The 23708-nt window shown below is 45.1% G+C and overlaps 1 protein-coding gene across 5 annotated transcripts in view; it reads right to left on the bottom strand.

The window, feature by feature from the left end:
- Positions 1 to 23708, bottom strand: part of PIGV (phosphatidylinositol glycan anchor biosynthesis class V) — a 449007-nt gene that overhangs the window by 315533 nt on the left and 109766 nt on the right. Inside the window, exon 1 of one of the 5 annotated variants that reach the window (XM_069622869.1) lies at positions 20336 to 20490. The exons of the other annotated variants lie outside the window; for them this stretch is intronic. The gene's annotated coding sequence lies outside the window, so the exon portion shown is untranslated. Of the gene's footprint in view, positions 1 to 20335; positions 20491 to 23708 lie in introns of those variants that run through there. 5 annotated transcript variants of the gene reach the window in all.

Here is a 23708-nt window from a genome sequence, read left to right as displayed (position 1 = left end):
GCAACCCCGCAAAGCGCACAGCCACACCCCCAAACACAGAACCACATAACACATACACGCGGTACCCCATTTGCCACCTCCGCGAACGGAGCGCCGGCACCCTTTAGGGGGACAACAGTGGTGGAAACAATGTTTTAAACAACCATGATACAATGAGGCACCCAGCATAGGACAGCCCACAGAAAGCACTTGCGTGTTCAGTACTATCAACGACCCTCCACGCAGAAGATGAACCACTGGTGGGCGCAGAGATAAGAAACAAACAATTCATCTTTATGGTGGATTCGGGAGCGGAAAAATCATGTCTAAAAGAACGCCAGTTTCCACTTTCGAACAGAAAAATGGAGACGTAGGGATTTTCGGAGGCGGTGGTCGAGGTTCCATACACAGAAGGTTTAGACGTAACGGTGGGGGGAAAGACAGTGCAAGCACCCCTGTTGTATTATGAAGACTCGCCCATAAATTTGTTGGGAAGGGACCTCCTCAGCAAGCTTAATATGACAATATCCTTTACGGAAAGAGGCATAGTGTGTTCAACACCAGGGATATGTGCCATGAGGGCCATGTTGCTTAAACAGACACAAGCTAATGAACTGACAACAGGCGGGATAACCGTTGACCCAGACATGTTCGTGCAAGGGATACTGGTACTGGCAAGGGGGGTACCCGAGATAACACGCCAAGAGTGGCGAGTACCATCAGAATTTGTATTTCGCCCCGTAGCTACACCAGAGGTGGTGCCAGGGTCGATAGTGTCCATAGACTTGCATGGTGTGCAAGTATCCGCACGTACAATTGCAGTAATAGGAATGGACATGCATGGGTGTGAGTGGCGGATAGTGCTGTGTATAGACCCCAATATAGCGCTGCGCAAAATATCAGACGAGGAGCTTTTCACTGACAATGAAACTGATGGAGAAATAATAATGGAAATTTCCATCCCATGCAAAGTAATGATACAAAATAGACAAGTGACAACACCCCTCATGGCCATTATCAGTGCGCCAACAGCATACTTTGATGAAGACATGCAACAGGTACCATCCATATTATAGACAACAGGGCCCCATGATGTGGGCCTACTACAGGAAGTGACACCCATTAAGATTAAGCTTAAACCTGATGCAATATTACCACGTGTAAAGCAGTACCCACTATCCAGAGAGGCAGAGGAGCGGATAAAGTAAACAATACAAGCCATATAAGAGCAAGGGATCATTGTACCCTCAAATTCACCATGTAACACTTGCATTTATCCGATCAAAAAAGCGAAGGGCGGGGCGTGGAGGATGATACAGGACTTGAGGCCTCTCAATGACGTCATACAAGAAGAATTTCCACTTGCCCCAAGCCCTGCGTCCAATTTGTGTAGCATCCAAAGGCAGCAAGATGTTTCACAGTGGTAGACTTGAAAAACGCATTTTTCTCGGTACCACTGGACCCTGAGTCGCAATATTTAACAGCATTTACCCTGGGAGGAAAAAGGTATGAGCACTGTAGATTGCCCCAGAGATATTGTGAAAGCCCAAGTATTTTCAACAGGATATTGCATGAAGATCTCAGAAACATTGACACAAAGAGCACCATTTTTCAATATGTAGACGATTTGTTAATCTGTGGTGAGAATGAGGAAGAGTGTAGACATTATTCAATAAAATTGCTCACACTTCTGGCCCACAAAGGGTACAAAGTAGACAAACAGAAATTACAATACTGCCTAACAGAAGTGTTGTATTTACGACAGTTCATATTAAAGGATGGCAAACGAATAATACCTGACCGAGCAGCAGCGGTCTGTGCAGTAAGGAAACCAGACACAGTTAAGGGGATGCAAACATTTCTGGGCATGTGCAATTATTGTTGCGCCTGGATATTAGATTAAGCGGCATACAAAAAACCCCTATTGAATGCTCTAAAAGAGGCACAGAGAGAAAACACAACACTGGTCTGGACTTCAGAAATGAGCACAGCTTTTGATACATTAAAAGAATTGATTTCAACCGCAACCGTCCTAGCGACACCTGATTATGATCGTGAGTTCTACTTGTTCTCACACTGTAATGGAACATTGATGACAGCAGTACTGACACAGAAAACTTCACTAGGGCAGACGCCTCTCGCATACTACAGCGGAACACTTGACGCAGTAATGTAAGGACACTTTGCATGCGAACAGGCTCTCGCAGCCGTGGCGTTCGCGATAGAGAAAAGCGTCACCATTTTAATGGGACGCTCAGTGACCCTGTTCGTTGAGCACTCAATGTTTACCATACTTGAAAGAGAAAAATCAACCCTAACAACACAGAGAGCAACCGCCTATGAGATCATTCTATCTAGCGCAAACATACACATAGTGAGGTGTAGGACAGTGAACCCAGCCACATTTCTTACTGAAGACTGTACTGTAAAGCCACCATTGTGCCAAATACCAAGGGGAGGAGAATGACATGCCCAAAGCAAACGAGAATTCCCTAGAGGAAGGGGAAGTATACTTTGTGGTCAATAAATTCAGAGACAGGGGAAAAACATGTAGGGGCAGGGTGGTAAGAATGGAAGATGGGGAGTTTGAAACGACAGTACAAAAAAGATTACCACCACACTTCTCAGCACAAGCAGCAGAGCTGGTAGCTCTAATTGAGGCACTCCACACTGCAAAACGATGTGCAGTTACTATTTATACACACTCAGCCTATATGACCAGAACAGTACATGGAGGATTGTCATGTTGGGGGAGGAGAGGGTTCAGAAGAGCATATGGGATCCCAGTGCAACATGCCGAGCTTTTAAAAGAACTAATAGAGGCATTGACAGAGCCAACAATAGTGACCATCGTTAAATGCCAAGCCCACACAAACAACAATGACATCATCTCTTTGGGCAATGCTGCAGCGGACGCTGCTGCCAAAGAGGCGGCTTACCTGGGAAGAGCACCACAAGGAGAGTACATAATGAAAGGAAACAGAGGAAGAAAAAGGGGACGGGTACAATTCAATGTCAGTGACACCAATTATTGATTTACAAAAAAGAGCCCCCGTGGAAGAAAAAGAATTATGGGCAAAAAGAGAATGCACACATTTACCCATTGACCTGCTTTGGCAACAACATTGTACAGGTAAAGTAGTGATGCCAGTAGACTTATTACAAGTGGCATTCCAACAATTGTATGTCCCCGCGCATACAGCAAAACAGCACGTAGCAGTAGACATTCAAGAAAATTGGTTTGTGCCAGGCTTGCAGGAGCACGTGGCAACATTGGCGTTAAATGTACAACGTGGCAAACGTATAATTCAGGAATGACTTTCAGAACACTGAGACGAACACTGCCCCGCCCCATTGGACCATTCCGTCAATTGCATATTGACTATGCAGACATGGGAGAGAGGTGTAATGGAGCACGATATCTGATTGTGGTGGTCTGCCCCTTTTCCCGTTGAGAAGCAGGACCCTGCGCCCACCCGGATGCGAAATGAGTGGCAACATTTTTAGCAAGAGAGGTGTTTCCGCGATGGGGGATCTGTGACATCAGACAACGGAATGCATTTCGTCAATGATTTATTCAAAGCAGTAACTGCTATGTTGGGGATCACACACAAATTATGCTCGATTTATCACGCCCAAGCAAACGGCACTGTAGAAAAAAATCAATGGCCTCCTTAAGAGCAGATTGTCTAAATTGTGTCACACCCTAAAAAAGAACTGGGTGTACTGTTTGCCGCTGGCACTTTTTGAAGAAACCAGCCCAGCAAAGACCACCACTTGTCACCCCACGAAATAGTGACAGGAAGACACATGCATATACCTCTGTCAGCCTTAAGAAGAATGTCAGATGCACACAGAGCAGCCACAGTATTGGGCGAGGAGAAAACTAACAAGAGCAGCAAGAATAATTGCAAAGGAAATAGCACCACAATTCAACCCAGACACGGACAGTGACACAGTATCTGCAGCAAGCGATAGCCCAAATGTTCAGCTGATGCCTGGGAAGACGGTATATGTACACAGTTTTGTGAGACGATGGAATGCTCCAAGATTTCACGGCCCCTATGAAATAATATACTGTAAACCCACAGCGGTGAAGGTGAAGGGGCTGAAATATTGGATTCATTTGTCCGACATGCTTAAGGCACATAATAGTGTTACAGCTGAGGAGGGAGAAAATGTTCAGGAAGGAACAGCACAAACAAAGAAACTAAAATAAGAAAAAGGAGGTTATATGGTGTTACTGCAACATACATAGAAAGTGTTACATAGAAAGTACAGATGATGAAACAAAAACAGAGAGTGGTAAAGACATAAGAAAAAAGGTGTAAATAATAAACAAAGAAGCTTTGTCTACCAATTAGAATAAGATTGACATAAGATGCAAATATAAATATGCAGCAATTGAATGATCTACACGTTTCTAAATTGTTTCTCGCTCTTCTCTCACGGTGGTCTCTCGTACGCCTGTATTATTTTGTTTTCTCCTTTCTAGTAGATTATTTTTCCTTAGTGCCATTCCCTCTGATTCATGCAATATAAGTAATTGAATAAACAGAATGTGTTTGTAAAATGAAAATAAAATTTGAAGATATGTGCATGTGGACTTAACGTAATTGTATCTCACTCTGTAGGCCCAGAAATGGCAGAAAGGAGAGCCCCTGATGCCAGCAACTCTACAGTAGATAGTAACAGGAGAACTATAAGTAGCACTAGAATGTACTCCTATGTGTGTGGGATTGGATTTACTGCGAATTTGTTTTTCTTGTTTGGCTTGGTACTATACTGGGCAATTTCTTTTATTTCTATAGATATATAAAAGAGGGGGGAGAGGAGTGAAACTAATACAAGAAGGTTCGCACCTGATTATGGGATGGTTTTAAGCTAATATGGCCTCACAATGCCCCTACAAACCTCACCACCTTGTACAAGAATAAACATGTTAGAGCCCCACTGTTGAACTATTACATAGCAGTTTATTATGAACATGAATTCAACGTATATGACATGAATGACCCCAATCCCGGTGTGCACACATTGTCATATGACGACACCTAAACAACCACACAGGCTACCTCAAACAGCGATTACGTAAATGATGAAATACAGACATCTTACCTGGGGAGGGACAATGTGGGTGGGCAACAGAATAATGGGTGGGGGACGGAGGTAATTACAGGGATATTCCCAATCCAATACCAGGAATTAGTAGAGATCCAAGATGGTATAGGGGGGAGCAGACGGCGAAAAAGGGGTGGGGGGGTGGAAGAGGTATGATGAGTATCACGGTCTTGGTTTAGACACAATAGAAGATCCACGGCATCCACACCAGTCCAACAAGTAGTATGCAAACATGAGCACAATGGCAAAGCACACAACAAATGAATGCTGCTACGTGTGCTCTTTGATAACCCACACCTCAGGAACACCTAAAGTATTGTTACTCCAAAAGACACCTATTGCGGAATCCATCTTGCACTGTGTCGAATAAAGAGCACCTTCCAAGCACACACTGTTACTTTACAAATGCAGCAAAACAAGAAAACTTGCTACAACAAGCCACAAGGAGTAATAGGTCTCAAGGAGCCTTTTTTCACGATCCAAGGGACAATGTTTTCTAACAAACGGCATGAAGAGCAAATAACGTGCAAGGCGGAGGCACTGGGAGGACTGTCAGACGAGTAGCTACAATGGATCGAAAAAAAATGCGCTTTAATTGGGTCTCAGCACATCACCAAACTAACGTGGGTAATGGCTCTCAAGAAACCGATCAAGGTGCAACGCAAAGTAAACTACGAACTGTGCTTCCATGGAGAAGGAAAAAGGGCCCCTGTGCACAAACAAGAACTGTAGTACAATTGTCATCATTCCAAACATGAAAAAAGGAACGGCAGCATTAATGGACACTTACTGGGTGTGTGGCAAACAGGCATATTTGCACCTTCCACAGTTCTGGAGGGGCACATGTGCCCTGGGAACGCTGCATTCAGCCCTGATGGTAATATCGGAAAGCCACATCCAAGGGGAGAGGGCGCCAGCGAAGATGTCCCATGCGCCCCTGTCAACAACCGAAGAGCCCCCTGCATATGACATTTTATCCAAAGAGCAGCTGCAGAGCACAGTATCCCGGAAGCGGGGATCATCAAACTTTATCTCTGCTGCATCCTCTGAACTTTTGGCAGAAGTTCCTGACAAGTTTAAGCTGTTCACATCAGCAGAGACTTTTTTTGCGTCCCTTGTCCCAAGCATTCAAGCTTGTGCAAACGCAAAATGGCTGCAAATAACCCGGTGGGAGCTCATCCAACTGGCCAACGACACAGAAGAAGGATTTAATGTTCTCAAGGTAGAGCTGAGAGCCCTGCGACTGATGACAATGCAAAACCGCTACGTCTCGGACCTACTAACTGCAATGGACGGCGGCGATTGCGAAATATCGGGAGCGCATGTTGCACTTTCGTACCCTCTGCCGACGCGGACAATGGAACACTTTTACATGTAATAGCAGCAGTGGACAACCTCAGCGAAAAGATGGAGGAGCGCAGCCCAGCACATGGTTTGATAACCTGTTTGAGTGGGTCCCGAAATGGCTTGGAATGACAGTGAAGCTACTGATACCCATCATCGTCTTTTTTCTTTTGATTTTTTGTGTTTGCCAACTGGGTCTCAGGTGCTGTGCAAAACATATACCTAACAGGGCAATGATGATGGTGACAATGGGTAACGCAGCTGGAGTAGTGCAGATGACACACGAGGCCCAGGTGCAGACAGGAGAAGACTCAGAACCCAAATATAGCATGACGGCAATATACAACAATGGGTACATTGTAGACCCATTATGGCACACTACAATTAAGGGGATTGGAATGGTATGATGAAGTATGGGTAGATCTAGAGGCGGATGGGGGTTTGTAATTATATGACCTGTACCCCAGATGAATACGCACGAGCAGGGGAAAGTTTGAGGGCAGCGTGTCGGGCCTGGATGCCAAGAAAGGGAACTCCGGCTTGGGATGAGGTGGAGGCAGAGGTCACCGAAAGGTGACGCCTGGAAGAGTAACATTATTAGTTACTTAAGTAACGAAAGGGGGAATGTGATGAAGGAAGGGTCTCCCAGGCCCCCTTTAATTTCCATGTCAACGCACATGATATGCTCATTCCGTGGGACAACACACCTCGGGCCAAGGTGTGCAGTACCCATTACTGTGAATGTCCTGTTGGCCACGAGACTCCATTTTGGTTAGTTACTGACTCCATTTTACATTAGACCACACTTGAAACATTAGGAGCCAGCCTGCATCTCCCCCCTTCAGGGTTCGCACACAGTCAGCAAGCCAACCCCCACCTCGTAACCGCTGCCTTCTCCGCAGCTGTCCTGTGCTCACGGAAGCCTGGGCACAAGAAGTATGCAACTAAACTCTGTGGGCCTCATTACACGTTGTGCTATAAAAATCAACATTTACCGGCATGGCGCTATTAACGTGTCCACCTTGGCAAGAGGGCGCTAATAGCGTACCATTACGAGTGCGCGGACACGAACATAGCGCCATGCCGGTACTGACCCTACCGCCATGCTGCTAAAGACCCCAAAAAGTCCCTTACCCGCTTCGACGAAAGTGCAGATAGCACCTCCGCCCTCACTCTACATGCAAATAGCGGTCATCGCTATTAGCGGTGACCGTTAAAATACGGAACCGGAAATAGCGTCATCGCACAGGAACGGGAAGGAGCACGGCGGCCATCTTTGAAAACACAATCCATTGCCATCCTCTGCATCCAGGGCCGCTTTCGATAAGACTCCAACACAAAATCATCCAGGATAGCACGAAGATGCCCAAGGCCGTCAAGAAAGGTGCTGATCGCCAGCGAAAAGAAAAATTCAGCGACGAGGAGCTGATCATGCTTACTGAGACACTTGCGGCAAATGTCAATGTAGTATTTACAAATGATATGCGGCGGGAGACCCTCGTCAAGAAAAAGGCAATCTGGGCAGAGGATGCCCACAGAGTCAGTGCGTTGGGCACCACCACCCGCACTGTCAAGGACTGCCGAAAGCGGTGGGATGACCTACGGGTCCGTGTACGAAACATCCTGTCCGTGATTCGCAAGCTGGCATTGGCCACAGGAGTCGGCGCTGACTCCCCTATAATTCTCAAGGAGTGGGAGGAGACCTGCGCCGCCACAATTGGTGTGGAATCGATCAAGGGTGTCGGAGACATGGAGCATGGTGCGCCCCTTCATCAGATGGAGGTGAGTGTATACATCAAACAATGCACAGTGAAGGGTGATGGGCCCCCCAAATACGAGTCCATAATCAGGCCATCGATCCAGCCACAAACCTACATGCACGCATCACCACATACACGTGCAACACAGACCCATTCATGCATGACCCACCCGACATCACCATTACCAGAATCAAAAATAAAGAGGCCCCAATGCATAGAGCGGCATGACGTAAACATTCTGCATAAGGCACGTAGAACCATAAACTATGATATTCCCTATTCTTGTCCCCTACAGGGTCACAGATAGACACTGATGAACCGGGCACTGTGACACCTGCTCCACCAGCTAAGAAAAAGCCCAGGACACATGACAGAGGGGACACTGCCACCACCTCAAGGGGAACCGGGAGGAGTGATCAGCAGCAGAGGGGCAAAGGCAGCAAGAGCACCAGTTCTACACAGCCTGAGGCCACAGCTGCTGCAATTGTACCACCCACGGCAGTGTACCCCATGACATTGGAAACCAGCACGGAGGGCCCGCACTCTGCTGCCACCAGTTCCACTGGTGAGGCAGCAGCCACCGCCCCGCTTTCAGACGTTGAGGAGGCAATTGACATTCAGAATCAAAGCCAGACCCCCAGCCCACCACGGTCCATTGAGCCAAGCCTAAGGCCATTATCACGATCAGGTAGCCATGTAGAATCAGGCGACGAAACTGTGGAAGGGTGATGGAGCCCTCAGGTGTCCTCACCTGATGCCAGAGGCATGGACCAGGGCGCAGAAACCACCCCAATAGCTGGATCCAGTCAACACAACCTTACAACCATCAGCCAGAGGCAGGTTGAAATCACTGCGCTGGTTGGCCAACATGTGGCAGAGGCAGCCCGTCTGAGGGATGACCTTAGATCGTATGCAAGCCAGACAAGGGAGGGCATGGAGGCCTGCACAAACAGAATTTTGAGGAAATGGCCCAACTTAGGCAGGCCGTCACACGTATTGCGGACGCCATAGAGCGACACTACCCCCCCCACCACAGGATCAATCGGGCACCTCCTCCTCTGTGAGTTCCCGACAAACAAGCCCCCGGCGCCGCTCTCTGCGCACCACGAGGCGCATGCCATCCCAACCACCCAATGGCGGAGGAGGCCATGAGAATTAGGGACAGCATTAGGGGCAGCAAGAACTTGCTGGCACATGTGAAGCAGGACACCTACACACTATAAGCCTCACATGGGGGTGTTGTGCGGGGAGGGGGGAAAGGGTATTTTTGGTAGTGTTGTGGGGGGTGGGAAAGGGTGTTTTTGGGAGTGTTGTGGGGGGAGGGGGAAAGGGTGTTTTGGGGGGTGTTGTGGGGGGAGGGGGGAAAGGGTGTTTGCACAGTTGGGGCCATGCACTTTTTGTTCACATTTTGATCACAATACACTGTTGAAAATTTGAAACACAGGCTTGGTCTTCATCATTGTGTATGTGTACTTCATTGGGGACAGCGTCCTTTGTGGGCCTCACCACATACATCAGGGCAACAATACCCATCTCCATCCATAATAGTTCTCCCTTGTATCTCATGACATTTGATATATCAGATGCTGACGCACATCGTGTCCCTCCTGGCCATCGCCTCTTGCATGTCCTGGCGGACCATTTCACCCATCCTCATCCCCATCAACATCATCCTCATCTGGTGGTTGCATGTCAATGTCAGGTGGCATAGGCACATTCCATCTGATGCACATTTTGTGCTGCATTACACATTCCATGGTTATCTTCGGCACTTTGTCATGGCCGTACAGGAGAGCCTCACCCGGCCCGCTTAGGTACCAGAGCCGTGTCTTTGAAAGGCCAAATGCCTGCTCTATCACGACGTGGGTACGGGTATGTGCACGATTGTAGTCCTTTTCCTGCCTGTTCTGTGGGTTCCGTACAGGAGTTAGGAGCCACCTCTTCAGGGGATAGCCGGCGTTGCCTGTTTGGGGTGAAGAATGGGTACCTGTTACCGTTCACCTCAGGTGCGGCCTGTACATGTCACACAAATCGACTTTGCATTGTGAATCAAAATCACGACTACCAGCATGCATGCAGACGATCTGCGTGACTGCAATGTGCAAAGGTGAGCTTGACCCTGCAAGTGGACATGCCCGAATCATGCCTCCGACAGCAAATGACATGTGCTGGGTGAGGCCAGGTCTTAGGTGTCCCTGAGCCCAGGCAAATTTGGTACCGCACTGCTAATGTACTGCCATTCCGACATCGATGTTGCCATGCTGTGTGGCATCACTTCAGTGGTGCTATAGGTGTGTGGTTCAATGGTATGGCTAGTGGTGTTAGCTCTGCATGCATTCAAGGGCACATTGCTATCTTGATGTTGTGCTGTGCTGATTCTGTAGTACCATCTTGACGCCATGTTGCTGATTTGTGTGGTATGTGGTGTGGCATGATGTGCAATGTGGATGTGGATGGATGAGCAATATTCGGGAACCTGGATTGTACTCTATGTTGTGCAGCTCATAATTGCATGTGGGTTCTCCTCAAGGACATTGCGGCCTTCCCTGATGGACATTGGCCTACATCTGTATGTCCATTTGTCCTACAGACGACAGTCAACACCCAGTAGGAGTATGTATCTCTCCCCACCACATCACACTGCCATGTGCTTGCCCTGCTACTCACCAAGTAGCCAGGAACGTTGTCCGGCTTGTCGCTCCATGTAGCGTGGCATGTTTGAGTTACGCAGGGCCATGGAATCATGGGTTGATCCGGGAAATCAATTTGTGATTATCTTCTTAGCGTCAGATACCATTTGCACTTTGATGGAGTGGAATTGTTTTGTGTTTTGGTAGACTACTTCATTGTGATGTGGGACCACCAATTCCACATGGGTAGAGTTGATGGCCCTGATGCAACTTGGTATGCCTACCAGTGAATAGAAGCCAACTTTGGTGTTTGCGATCTCCTGGGCAGTCCGTGGCAGGAATATGTGTTCCTGTGCATGCTTCAGTAGGGCATTGAGTACCTGGTTCAGCGTGAGTGAGGATACTGGTTGTGAGATGCCATGCATCTGCCCCACTGTATGCTGGTAGGTGCCTGTGGCCAGGAAGTGGAGCACAGTCACCACCTTCAGTAGAGGGGGGAATGGCAGTTCTGATGTCTATGAGGCTGACAATGTCGTCATGTGTCATTTACACGATACTGGTGATGGTATCCCGGTCCAGACGGTACAGGGTGTGTATCTGCTCAGGGGTTAGGTTTAATGGACTGGCTCGGATCCTGGGGATTGGTGGCTGCCTCTGTGGTATGACTAGGTGCCCTGGTAATGCTTGCGGCGCCTGTCTTGCAATCCTCCTCCTGCGTCTCCTTTGTGCTGCCTGTTGTTGTTGCTGCTGCACTGCAATCATATCCTCCAGCCTATGTAATGCTGCTAGTATTGGAACCATCTTGGTGTGGGAATGGGTGTGTGAAGGGGTGTGGTGTGCTCCTTTTGTGCTGCCACAGTCTCCATTGCCTCCACCTGTGCTGATTTTGTCCACCTGTGGCAGGTGGGAACACTGCTGAGTTCCGATAACGTGTGGTTCGAGATGCCGGTATTTGCGCCATGCTGGTAAGGGGTTTTGGGGGCTTTTCCATGCCGCTATTAGCAAGTCCGCCTGGCTTGTGATGATGTGCTATTAGCGGCATGGCGTTATTTACGGAATCGAGGGTCGCGCGCCCGCGGACTGGCCGCTATTAGTGGCACCGTACTTAGCAGTGCCGCAAATAGCAGTGAGCCGGGTCGTAATTGGGATGGGGATTTAACGATACCGGTATTCCCTTACCGGTAACGTTAAATCCCTACCGCACAACGTGTAATGAGGCCCTGTATCTCTCGCCTTCCCTTTTACATCACTGCCCTGTGAATGACCGGGCCGGAGCCTGGTCCTGGAAAAAACCATTTGTCTCCACAAACCTGCCTTACACCCACAGACCCGGTTTAAAGAAATATAAGATACGAGCCCCCTGACCCCAAAGCCTTTTGATGTAACAGTTGCAAGCCCCTCGTCTGTGTGCCACCCCAGTTCACCCCATAGTACTAATCCCATGTGTGGCAATATATTCTCTCCATACTAACAAACAATAAACCATTCTCTAATGAGATCTAAGGGAATATTTAATGAATGTATCAATGAAATATTGTGAATAGATTAGGCACCTGGACCCTTGTCGTCTCAGTTTTATTGTCCAGGTCAAACATCTAGTAATATAATTCTTATATGTCAAAACGTATAAATAATGTTCAAAGTATGCATGGCCACAAGGACAAATGTCAGATGGTCTATATCTTCACAACTTGGACATCGCCTGACACTGCACCCCTCCCAGATAAGCCCAGCTGACCTCTGTGCTCCACGACATAATCAGTTCTACGCCAGCCAATCCAGGAGCAGCACCCCTACAGCTTGGATACAGTCCTGTCCCCTTCGTCCAATTACCACAATTTAATGTATTCCCTATAGCACACGTCATAGATGACATGATTTTGTAATATAATGTGTATTTTCTGATGTTTGTGCAGAGGACTCTCGGAGTAAGCAGAGTCCTATGTGTGCCCCATTTTACTTTATATAAAGAATTGTCTTTTACTTCACCTGCACTTGGTCCTGGTCTCATTCCCAACTGGGGTGTGTCCATTAGTGTTTCTTAGTCAGTTATTTTAGTATAATTGTGGGGAATGCCAGCTTTCACTAGTCACTAAAATGGGTTAAGTTGTATATTCTTCCCTGACATCTTTTCCATTGTATAAATGGTATCTAAAACTTAAAGCTTACAGACTTCTCTTTCAATCTTCAACCAGATCGGATCAGATCTTTTCCATTGACATCACTGATATAGTGTGAGCCTTTCTTTATAAGGTATACCTTATAGTTTTTGAAAAATCTGGATACCCAAACCGCCATTCCTGCACTCCACGCAACAACATATATTTTAGGAAACATGTTTTTTTACCGATCCCCCATAAAAAGTTCTGAAAACCCTTTTCAACTTTATACAGAGTTTTCTTTGTGACTAATAAAGGAAGCGATTGTAAAACATACAATACTTTGTGTAATAATACCATCTTATTTGCGTTTATTTTAGCCCATAAATTCAAGGACAACCATTCCCATTTCTTTAAATTCATTGAAATTCTTTCTATTACCCTATCAATATTCAGTTTTACAATTTGTTTTAAGTCTCTGATAACATGAATCCCCAGATAGCTCACTCCACTTGGGGAGCATTTGTAATTCCAGGATTCCAATACAGCCAAAAGGGGAAAAGCTTCTGTTTTATTCCAGTTGATCTTATGACCCGACAGTTTTCCCACCTCCTTCAACATTTCTCTCAGAATTGAACAACACACTGACGGATTAGAAAGAAGAATAGTCATGTCATCCACATAAGTTAATATTTTCAGCTCACTACCTCAGATTCCCTTTATTCTTTTACATTGCCTTATAAATGCTGCCAGTGGTTCCAGTGCTAGATTGAATAAGAATGGTGACAATGGGCACCCCCGCCTGGTGCCCTTCGATAATGAAAACACTCCCGATATGAAACCGTTAATTTGCACCTTTGTTGTCATGTTCATATGTACGCAATTAACCGCCGGGATGAAATTCAGTCCAACCCCCATAGCTCTCCGCGAATATTCCAGAAAACTCCAGTTAACCCTTTGAAAGCTTTCTCAGCGTAAGAAAATGAATGGGGCATCTGACTATTATTATGTGAGCCTATTACATTTAGAATTGTTCTGATATTGTCATACCCTGGAATGAAGCCTGCTTGAGATTCGTCAATTAAGTCCCCTATGTATCTGCATAGTCTATTTGACCATATTTTAGTGAACATTTTTAAATGTACATTCAATAACGATATCGGTCTAAAATGCTCACATTTCCGATTGTCCTTAACCTGTTTTGAGATTACAATTATTAAATCTTCTGTCATTGAATCACACAAAGTCCCTGACCGCAGAAAATTATTGCACACTTTACATAGTATTGGCGCCAACTGATCTATAAAACATTTATAAAATTACAGAATTAACCCATCTGGTCCGGGTGATTTCTCTCCATTTAGTTGCTTTATTGCTTCAACTACTTCATCAGTTTTAATATCCACCTAAACCTTGCTATATTCCTTCTGTAGATCATTTGGGGAACTCAATTTTATCAAAAAAGACATTCAAGTTTTCATTACTTGGAAAAGTATCTTCCATATAGACGTGAATAAAACACTCTAAAGTAATCACACATCTCAGTGTTCTTAATCAATGTCTTCCCTTCATCATTTATTATAGAGGTAACACATGTTTCCTCTGCAATTCCCTTTAATTTGTTCACTAGTAATTTGCCATTTTTCTCTCCACACTCCCAGAATACTTATATCGGCCCTTATATCAATTTGAATCATCATCTCCCCTTCCAGCCTTCTCGGTTCTGATCTATTCTTATCTGTACCAGAATCTGCACACTTTCCCTGTAGGTCTAACCTCTTCCTCCATTTTCTTTAATTTTACCAAACTCTTCCTCCTGGCATTAGCAGATCTACTTATTAGCTACCTCGCAACACTGCTTTAAAACAATCCCATACCACTTGTATATCTGCCATTTCTATGTTCTCATCAAAGAAGTTATTAATAAAGTTCTCCAGCCCCTTAGTAACTGCTGGATCTTTTAACACTCAGTCTCCATCTCTTTTTTATGCTTTTCAGATCTGTAAACATCATGTTCATCTCAATTAGTGCATGATCAGAGATCGCTTGTTCCCTAATTTCCGAACATATATCACCTGACTAACTAATCTATAGGTCTGGGCCCAGGTACGTGCTCACCCTGCCATCCTCACGCACTGCGTCCGGGCCACCCCTTGCACTGGGGTCTGCATCTGTACCCATACAGTCCCCCCTCTTCCTTCCTCAAACTTATCTGACCTACCCTGTCTGCTTTCCTAAACTCAGCACTTGCCACTTGCTGGCTGCACAACCACTTTTGTGTTTGCCTTTATTATTTATTTATTTGTATTTGTTTCTGTTCTCCTTTTGCTCTGCACTGTCCACTTCTCCCCCCTCCCCTGCACTTTTCCCCTCACTCTCTCCCATGCACTTGTGTGTTCTCAATGTCACTGGGTCTAGTAAGATCGTTGTTTTGTTTCTCCCCTGTTTCTCCTCTCTTGCCTTGTCACGCTCTGAAACACGTGTATGAGCACGATAGAAATAAAATATCAATATGTAGTCTATTCTGGAATACGAGTTATGTACCATTGAGTAATACGTGTACAACTTATCTGACTGATGGATTTCCCTCCAAATATCTACCAAATTATGCTTTTGGATAACGCCACGGAATTCTCCACTTATTCCTTCGCCACTATATCTGCAATCTGACTTCCTGTCCAACTTACTATTAAGCACAGCATTACAATCGCCTCCCAAGATCATATTTTATCCTTGCATTTCTTCTAACAATCTACTCCGTTTGTCAAAAAAAGCTACCGTTGGTGAGCATGGGGCATAAATTGATCCTACTGTCACCCTTTCTCCATTATGTATCACATCCACTAATAATATACAGCCTTCATCATCCTTAACTACCTTTTCAATTTTTACAACAGGTCCTCTTCTAAACAAGATACTCACTCCCCTTGATTTCGAAAAATAACAATTAGATATTGACTGTGTGTATCTAGAATTCAACGGAAAGCTTCCAGATTGTTCCAGCAATGAAGAAACACTGGGCCTCATTAACAGCATGGCGGTCCGGGAACTACGGTACTGGTAAGCATGCCGGTACCGTAGTTCCCGGACCGCCATACTATCAGCTCTGCTTGCGGGTGCCGTCTCACCCGCCAGGTCTTTCCTGGCGGGTGTAACGGCACCTGCGAGCAGAGCACCTCGGATGCACTGGCACAACTCTGAATGTACCGGTGCAACCGACGTCCCCTTGCCCATTCAACCCTATGGGGCAGAATTGGGTTCGGGAGGCCCTTGATTCCGGCACCCGCAAATGGGCAATTACCAGTCCGCCGAGCTTGGCATGACCCCATTCTTGCCCATTCGCGGGTGCTGGAAAAGAAATGCAACTCCGGCAGCAGCTATGTTGTTTTTAACGGCACGGCTACTGCCAGAGTTGTAATGAGTCCCACTGTCTCCTTTACTTTTCCAAAGCCTCGCCATAACATTTCTTCTTTTAAATGTACAGTTTATACCCTTAACATTCCATGAGACAATATTCAAAGACATTATGTCCTAATAATTTATATCTGTCTGCTTATTAGCCAAGAGACCGGTATGTTTCTTTTCCACTCTAGCAAACAAGTAACATATTCTGTGAGAACCAAATCGTTCAAAAACATTACACAATAAACAGAACCAGACAACACAAACAGACAAACATTCAACACACAACATATTTAAGTGATATCCTAACATTAGTATCTGATATTCCAGACACTCTATAAGCCTTTTTACAAAGTTTCCACTATCCTGAACTATACCTACCAGTAGATCTATGCCCAATATACCAAGCATTTTCCTACCAATTTTCCACTTCCTCTAATACATTTCAACAACTATCCATACCCTACCCCTACAGCAAAAAAGAAAAAAACAACAGAAAACACCTCTGATGACTCACCCCGTAACAATAACACCATTACCTACTATCTCGATTCTAAACTGCTCAGGTTCTGACCCGTCCATGTTCTATAGAAAACTAACTCTCCGCCTTCCAAGCTTGTTCAAATAGCAAGGTAGTGAGAAGTAACCAAGCATGAATATAAACAACCATCCTATAATCAAATAATAGAAAACACTAGAGTCAATTGTACCCAAATCACTGCCCCAATACCATGTTGTTTGACCATCACCGTCTTGTTGGATGTGCTACATACATACAGTGCTGCATACATAAAGCTTATGACCCCCTAATAAACCGAGAAAAAAAAAACATACTTACCATACCCATAAATGACAATCTTTTCACTCTACCTCTCAACACGTGGAAAGACCACCCTTTAAAAAAAAATGTTTTATACCAATGCCCCTTATATAGCTATCTCTCCCATGACATCCAGCCCGATCTCCCGTCAACACCCATTGCCACACGTTATTGTGCAAATATCATATCATACATTTTTCCTAATGAAGCTCTTTAACAGTCGCTCCGGTCCTCTAGGATTAGACTTATCCCAGGCCAAGGGGTAACAAAAGAGTGGATACTACAGAATCAAATGTACGCCGTCCTCGTTTTGGCAGTTCTTGACAGTATTTCTTTGGTTTCATCTCGATCTCCAGGCAACTTTGTCAATTTATTTACCCAAATCTATATCATCCTTTCTCCTTGTTTATCGCCACATATATTCATATGACTATTTTTATTCTCCTTCCATTTCATTTTCTTTTTCCCCCACTCTGTGGTATGTAATTATATGTTGTTGTCTCTTACATGTCTACTGCAGCCCTTCTATTTCCAAAACGTAAAAATTGGCCTACCGTTAGAGCTTCTATATCTTGCTCTTTATCTAGTAACTACATATCCATCATTGGTATCAGTGGCATTACCCTTCACTCGACATGTTTTTTCCGCCCTTCACATGTGCCTCGTTCTCATGAATAACATATGAAAGACCAGAGCCATGCAGTTCCCTGCAACAGCATTGATATGGACCAAGCCATTTGTTTGTGCACAGTAATTTCATTTACCATTGAATTAACTTCCAGCTCAGCATATAGAGTTTCTTCCATTCCATCTCACTGTCAAATCGAATTTTCACCTCACAGTTTAAACCAAATGCCAATACTATGTACGCACTCTACCACATTAAACTGGTGCATTTCCCTTCCGTATGCACTCTAATCAGTTATGGTAATGGAACTACCCTTAGCCATCAATGAACACGTGTGTATTTGTTAGGGAAAATTCTCCAGAATGGCTAATTTCCCTTACCTGCTGAGTCCCTCAGCAGATTTGCTGGATTTCTAGGATTTTTTTTCCACCTGGTAACAGTGTGAGCCTTTTTTCCCACTCTTACATGTGATTTTGCTGTGTGTTGTACATTTTGTGCTCATGGACTATGGAGTCTCACCTACTCCATAGGCATCATCTTTTTACTGTGTGTCACACAGCACATTTAGTGCAGTGACATATGGTTGTCTTTTTAGACTTCCCACTGTTAAACTCCATTTCTGGGACTGACTCCTGTCTCCCAGAACATGTAAAGTTGCCATTGACTTTACTAGTCTTTTTAAATCTACAGACCCAGTACAAACTATCTTCCATAGAGTACTGGAAGGGTTATTAGTTATCCCTTTTTGTCGGTTTCTCGTGGAACATTATTTCGTTCCCCTTTCTCTAAGATTTGGCTGGTGGCAGTGGTATCTACCATTTTTATTCTACCACGAGCTATGAAAATAGCCTCGGTACTGTTAGATGCTATGGTGGAAGCCTCAAACTCTAACCCGCTGGACCCCATTGATTTTATTTTGGTTCCGGTCGGGTTTATTCGCCATTTCTTTTTGTAAAGGTCTTTCTCGTGTTTTACTCTGCGCGCCAAGCCAGGTTTGGTTCCTTTGTTCACCATCCTTTGGCAGGCTTTTGCACAGAGGCCCTTCTTAGGTGCCTGGGTGTCTGGGTGGACAGGATGTGAGGAAGGGGTTTTAGGCTTCCTGCACAGGGTCTCCTTGGAGACCCAAGTCGCACTCAGTTTGATTGGCTAGGTGACTGTCTTGCCAGGACAGCCACCCTGTTGTGTAATTGACAGCCAGGCTGTGCGAATGGGGGAAAACTGCTTAAAAAGCAGATCTCTGGGACTTGGAAGGCAGAGTCGCCACTGGATCGAGAGAGCCAACGAGAAGCTGAAGGAAGATGACTGCTGCAACTACTGGACATCCCAGTGAAGCCCTGCTGCAGGTCCGAATCAACTGAAACTTCGACGACAGACGAGATCCGCAAGGAGTCTTCTCCCCTTGAGCCTGGTGGGACCAACGAGCTCACAAAGCCCGTGGACCTCCCTCTTCAGCCTGGTCGAATTCGCTGTGCCACAGGAAACCAGATAGCTAGTCCCCTCGTGCTTTTAAGGAGCGCACCTTTTATTCGTCATTTTGCTCTGCTGCTGGTTTCTTCCCTGGGCAGTGCAGGACCCTCCAGTCTTCCTCCTTCTTGTCAGTCCGACAGTCGCTTCAGGAACCGTGAGCCTGCAGGAACTGCCAGGAACTACTGCCTCAGCTACAGCATTCTTCTTCATCCAAGGTACTGTTCAAATCCGGCCGTTCATTCCGTCCGACCACAGTGAAAGTGTTTTAAATCTTTCGCCTCTCTGAAGGCTTGTCCTTCTCTACTCTTTTGAATAACTTTTCCTTCGACCAACTTCGTTTTCAACTCTTAGCAAAGACTCAACCGCGAACTACTCTGAACTGTGTGATCCTCTGCAAAGACTCTGTACCATTAACATTGGCCCAGGCCTATTGATTTGAATCCTAGTTGTAGTAAACCTTTTCTAGATAGCCCTGCCTATTACTTGTTGGTGTTGCTGATTTTTGATAACCTTGTCTTTTCCCTCCCTTTTAAATTGCTGGAGTGCCATTTTGCTCACACTTAATTTTGAGCTTAACTTGTCCAGAATTGACTGGGTGTTGTGTAGTGTATTAAGATTGTGATTTTCTGCTGCTTTATATTAGTGAACTGTTTTATAACTGATTGTATAAATAAATGTATATTATTTTAATCAGAAACCTTGAGTCAGTGTTTAAAACTACTTTTGTCATTTTAATTGCTGCGAACTGGCGATTGGGGTGGTGTGAAGTTGCGAAGCCATGTTCCTCAGTTTCTTCACCCTTTTTAATTAATCAATCTGTGTCCATCAAAATACATCACCTATCTGCCCACTGATTTATATTCATGGAAGTATGTCAGCTTATTTAGCATGGTAAGGTGAGCAGAAATGTTCTTATTGGATGTGCAGCGTCAGCTGGCCCTTTAAACAACATTCTCCTTCTATTTTTTTCTGGTAACGAACAAACCTAGCATCATTCATATTATCTCACCAGCCACGCAAAGAAATCAATCTGCCCATCATGTGCGAATCTGCTTAAGATGCATTCTCTACAGCACAGCACTTACTTGTCCCTTTTCTGTAGGTACTTTGTACATACAGTGTTAGTCCTTAGCTTGCATACGCGAACGTCCGCATTTGCTTTTGCATTTAGGATTCTTTCACGAGTGTGCAAGTTGCAGCCCTCCTCCATCCATCTTGCGTTTGAAGCCACGGTTGTGATACGGACTGTTGCTTCTCTTTTCTGTCATCAGCAATATCAAGCGTGTTGATCTTATTTACGCATTACGTCCGGAACTGACTTCACTTCCTCACAGCCACCCGTACTGCCTCTCTATTGTTTACCACGCACCATAATAAAGCTCATCACGTTGCCAGGTCCGTTTTTCTGCATTTTAACCTCCGTCTCTTGAAAAACAACATCAGCCTCACAGAGTGTTACAAGTAGGTTAAATGTAATGGACAATTTACGGCGGCCATTTTCCTTCAGGTTAATAAAATGGAAAAGTTTACATCAACCCTGAAAATGTTCAACTACTGCAAGCAACAGTTATTGGAAGTAAAAAAAAATATATAAAAAAAAATAAAGAGGGAGAGGGAAACCATCTATCTTCACCTTGGTACTAATCAGTCATACTTTTCTTCTTTCTTGGCACCTTTGTGGAGTTTTGCTCTGCGGATGTGCCTTCCATGGGATCCAATTCTAGGTCTGTTAAAAACGCTTCAGCAGATTTGTGGTCTGTAAAAGAGTGCAAATGTCCATCCTGTACTATTCTGAGTATAGCAGGGTACATCACATAGTACTTAATACCCTTTTCACGAGCCTTCACCTTAGCTTTATAAAAAACTCGCCTTTTATCCAATATGTCCTTACTTAAATATATGAATAGCATTATCTTGTTGCCTCCCTATATCAACTCTCTTAACTCACGGGCTCGTCTTAAAATTAGTTCTTTAATTGGGAATCTCAGGAATTTGACAAGATCCCTTGGGCTCTCTCCCATAGCTGGCTTAGGACCTAAAGACCATTGAGCCCTTTCAATTTCCAGTTGAGTTTAGGTTCAGCAATTTAGGTAGTGCCCTTTGTAAAAAGTCAATTGGATTACCTTTTTCAGCATTTTCAGGAAACCCAGCCATCCTGAGGTTATTCCTTATTGAAAAATGTTCCTGCTCAGATATTTTTCAGAGTCAGCTTCTCATTAAGTATCTTCAATTCTCTTACTTTGTCAGTCAATCTTTGAGTCTTTTCATTAGCTGAGCTCAGATGGGTTTCGACCGAGTCAACTCTCTTGGCTACTTCCATGAATTTTTCTTCTGATTTAAAATGTTTGTTTTTTATCTCTGAAATATCCAGTCACTTTGGTTAGTAACTCCAACAGTCTATCTTCTCCGTCTTCAACATTTTCTTTCTTCTCTGAACCCTTTCGCCTGTTAGCTGGTTGGGTCACTTCTGGGTACCAGGCAAAGACATATTGAGTTTAGAAGAAGATCAGTATCAAGGCACAGGAGCACAGCTTCTACGCTGCCATCCCTGGAGCAGATAGGATCTTTTAAGATATCAGTTGTGCTATAGGTTGAATGGGGCTGGCAATGTAGGATAGGTTCACCGGATTGAAGAGGATTATCTTCACTTCACCACGATAATCCCCATCAACCACACCAGGTTCCAAGTCTATGGAATGCTATTGGGCCAACCCGGACCCTGGGTGATTTTCCTTTTTAAGTCTCCTGCAGTATTTCTACTCGTAAACCAGTCCAGACCAGGGCTTTGTCCCTTGGTGGAATAACTACTTCTTCCCGGGAGGATAGCTCAGCGGCAGCGTGCGCGCCTTGGAAGCAAGACGACACGAAGCAACACAGGTTCGATCCCCTGGTACGCGCTTAGAAACCTCTGGGTGTTTAAGCGTGTTATAAATACATAACTATGAAAAAATAAAATAAAATACGCAACTAAGAAGAAAAAAAAAACAATTCCTGTAACAGCGCCTCGATGCCCACGGGCTGTGTGAGCGCTTTATAAATGTAAAAAATAAATAAATAAATAAATTCATTCCCAGGGTGAACCCCACAGCACTGGGGTTTACCACGGAGGGACTCCACTCCTCCTTTCACTCCCTCAGGCATCTCGACTCAATCTCTACACTTTCTCTAACATGCTCACTCACCCACCTTACAAGCACACTCACAACATCATACCACTTTCTCTCACCAACCAATAATCCATCTTTTCTCCTAATCACCTCCACACTCTAAGCTCACCATCCTTAGTCCTTTTGGTCTCTTGGTCTGCCACCTACTATTACTGCTACTAATCCTCCTCCTCTGACTCAACCAAACAACCCACACCTTCCTGTTTCCTGATTCCCTTTTAATCGTCCCCCTCCTTCTCCCATTCGGCTTCTTCCCCTACTCTCTCCCTGCCTACCACGCCCGGGGGATGTTACAATGGTCGCAATATATAAAAAAGGGGTCTAATCACTGCCCCTCTCTTTTGTCCTAGGCAAAGTCTGATGGAAATATCAGAAAGGCTTTCTTTTCATTCGGAGGTCACTCTGCAGCGTTAGGAGGTTTTGTTGCAGCGGTTTGAGAATACTGATGCTGTTGAGCTGTGCACTGTGTCCCTGGAGGCTGAGCAGGCGTTCTGCGATTTGGCTTAATAGCTCTCTCGCTACCCATAATAATCGGATGACTGGAGTTGTTGGCTGAAAAGCTCAGGTGAGTTGCTGTCTTGCAGGCGGTCTGCCCAGATTTGGCTATATGCTGTTGTCTGGAAAGCAAAGAAAGAAACTGGGCAGCATTGTTTTCAGGAGGTATGGGGCAATCCACTGTCACTTAGGGGCAGTATCTCTTGTGCTTCCTTAAATGCACTATCAATGCTATATTGTGACACTTCCAAACAAGAAACCGTTTCACACTATGATGCAACTTCTCACAAACTGATGCCAACTATTACCTAACTGGCAGAACAAGCAACATCACTATTGCAGCATAACTACACCAGACCACTTTCAATGCAGCACTAGACCTTTAAATCTCACCTGAGGATGCATGGGAGAGAATTGTGGGTGTGCTTTCTTTACAGTGTCCCTGCCCTCATCATGGTTTGGGTCACTTTAAGACCAGCCTGTTGCAATTGTTGTAATGCAAGTTAATCCCACAGCAGGCATAAACAGGTCAAACATGTAGAAATCATGTAGCTTTATTTATACACTATGGCACAGGATGCCAATTACTCTTAGTTACAACAATGACAGTGAGCTCGACCACCATTCTTCCTCATGCAGACAAGCTCATAACTCATCTGACACTCTCAGAACACTCGTGCATTATAGCCCATCCCACATTCACTGAGCAGTCATTCACTCAGTCACCAACATTGCAACATGTTGCCGGGATGACCAGCAGGAAACTACTCACACTAGAACACAACAAAAGAGGTAC

Source organism: Ambystoma mexicanum, chromosome 11, assembly GCF_040938575.1.
Source record: "Ambystoma mexicanum isolate Mex_15411 chromosome 11, UKY_AmexF1_1, whole genome shotgun sequence".
NCBI lineage: Eukaryota > Metazoa > Chordata > Amphibia > Caudata > Ambystomatidae > Ambystoma > Ambystoma mexicanum.
The sequence above is the reverse complement of the archived record's forward strand: the minus strand, read 5'-3'. Positions and strand labels throughout refer to the sequence as shown.